Source organism: Leopardus geoffroyi, chromosome E3 (genome assembly GCF_018350155.1).
Source record: "Leopardus geoffroyi isolate Oge1 chromosome E3, O.geoffroyi_Oge1_pat1.0, whole genome shotgun sequence".
Classification (NCBI taxonomy): Eukaryota; Metazoa; Chordata; class Mammalia; order Carnivora; family Felidae; genus Leopardus; species Leopardus geoffroyi.
In genome coordinates, this window is record NC_059340.1 from 8,000,905 (window position 1) to 8,003,456 (window position 2,552).

Sequence of the window (2,552 nt, forward strand, 5' to 3'; positions counted from 1 at the left end):
GAGAAGGCGAACTTCTTTATATAATTCTACGGAAACCTTCTTTGCAGAGTATTGGTGAGGCACAAGACACTTCTCCCTTGGTTCGGTTCCTCCATTCCAGAGTTTTCTGGATCTGATTCCCACGCAAGCCATGTGTGTTCCTGGCCTCTCTGCTTCTGCCATTCACTCTGAGTGTGGAATGCCGACAGTTTTTCAGATACTGGCGCTGAACTCCAAGAGGCACTAAGGCAAAGGTCTCTGTCTGTCTCCTGTGATCGCTGAGGCTCCGAGCAGCGCTCTGCTGGCCCCTCACCATCCCCAAACCCTACTCAGGTTCTGCTGCGGGGATTTGTGGGGCCTCCCTCTCTTGGTGAGGCTGGAGGGGCCGGAGAGAGGGGCACCGACCTGGGCTTCAGAAGCGTGTGCGATGGTAGTTCTCGGGCTCAGGGAGGAGCAGGACTGGAGACCTGTGAGCCCCTGACACACTTTCCTCCCTGCTCCGCCCAGCCGGGGGTCACCTCACTTCCCCTCAGCTTTCGACATCCAGAGAAGCCTCCCCAGCTGGCCGTACCAGCCCTGCCAACCCCCGTGGGGAGACTGTCTCCCATAGTGCAGTTTCCGCACTACGTTAGGTGCGGAAACTAGAGCAGTAAAGAAAAGCCCAGACCCATCTCGACGAAAACCCGCCGGGTGAGAGAAAATGGTTCAGAAAAGCAATTATGATAATATGATGGGCAGAGTGTTCCCATTCAGTGATGCCCGTGACGGGGGCACAGAGGGGAGGGGTCTTGAACACGAGACTGAAGTTAAGGAAAAGTTTTGAAGGGGTGATCGCAGAGCTGAGCTTTGAAAGCTGAACATAGCTGGCCAGGCGTGGAGAAGGAGCAAAGCACAGGTTACTGCAAAGGCTAAGAATGGGGCCTTGGGGGAGCCTGGATGGCTCAGTCGGTTAAGCGTCCTAGTCTTTTTTTTTTTTTTTAAGTTTATTTACTTATTTTTGAGAGAGAGAGAGCGAGCGAGAGAGCACAAGTACAAGCAGGGGAGGGGCAGAGAGAGAGAGAGAGAGAGAGAGAGAGAGAAACACAGAATCCAAGGCAGCCTCCAGGCTCTGAACGATTTCGGCTCAGGTCATGATCTCACAGTTTGTGAGTTCAAGCCCCGCATCAGGCTCTGCACTGATAGTGAAGAGCCTGCTTGGGATCCTCTCTCCCTCTCTCTCTGCCCGTCCCTTGCTCATGAGTGTGCTCTCTCTCTCTCTCTCTCTCTCAAAATAAATAAATAAAACTTAAAAAAAAAAAAAAAAAGAATGGGACCTGGGAGCCATACTCCTGGATCCAGATCCCGTACTTAAGAACTAAATGACCTCGAGCAAGTTTCTCGACATCTCTTAGCCTCAGTTTTATCATCTATAAAATGGGAAGTAATAACCACCTCATATTATTTTGAGGATCAAATGAAATAATGCATATTGCCTGGGAAAAAACATAGGTGCTCAAGAAATCATAAAGGGTTTCTAAAGAAATGAAACCAAGGACTCGTTACATAAATAGGGGAATGGCAGGGATGAGGCTAAAGAGGCAGCAGGGTCCGGATGATGCGGGGCTTGTGTGGTAAGTTAAAGAAGCTAGGACTTCACCCCGTAGGCCGTGGGGAGCCACTGAAAGCTGTGGGCAGGAGAAGAGCACGATCAGATTGACCTCTTAGCAACATCACTCTGGCCGCACCAGGGAGGATGGCGGCAGGGAACAAGGAGACTTGCATCGGTCCTGGGAAGGGTTGACTTAGGGACAGTTGGGGGCAGACGGGCTTCAGAGTCGGGAGCCTGCCCTGTGCGGACGTGAGCATCTGAGAGGCATCAGTGTCAAGAGGGGCAAGAGAGCAGTTGCCCCTTTGGACTGCAGGGTGAGAAGGAGGCGAGCCTAGGGTTCCTTTCTCCCCACCCTCGCTGATGCTTGTTATCTCTTGTCTTGTTTGATAATAACCATCCAAACAGGTGTGAGGCGATGTCTCGCATGGTTGGGGTTTGCATTTCCCTAATGATTAGTAATGTTGAGCGCCGTTTTAAAATTTTTTTAAATTTTTTAATGCTGATTTTTGAGAGACAGAGTGTGAGCGGGGGAGGGGCAGAGAACGGGAGACACAGAATCCGAAGCAGGCCCCAGGCTCCGAGCTGTCAGCACAGAGCCCGATGCGGTGCTTGAACTTGAGAACCGTGAGGTCATGACCTGAGCCGAAGTCGGACGCTTAACCGACTGAGGTGCCCCGAGTGCCTTTGCAATGTCTGTCCTGTTGGAAAGAGGGCCATTCGGGTCCCTTTGCCTTTTAAAAATTTAATTAACTAATCAATTAACTGATCAATTACTTTTTTAATTTACATCTAAGTAAGTTAGCATATAGTGCAACACTGATTTCAGGAGTAGCTTCCAAGTGGTTCGTCCCCTGTGCACCCAGGGGCTCATCCCAACAAGCATCTTCCTTCGTGCCCCTTCCCCATTTAGCCCATCCCCCCTCCCACACCCCATCCAGCAACCCTCGGTTTGTTCTCCAAATTTACGAGTCTCTCACGTTTTGTC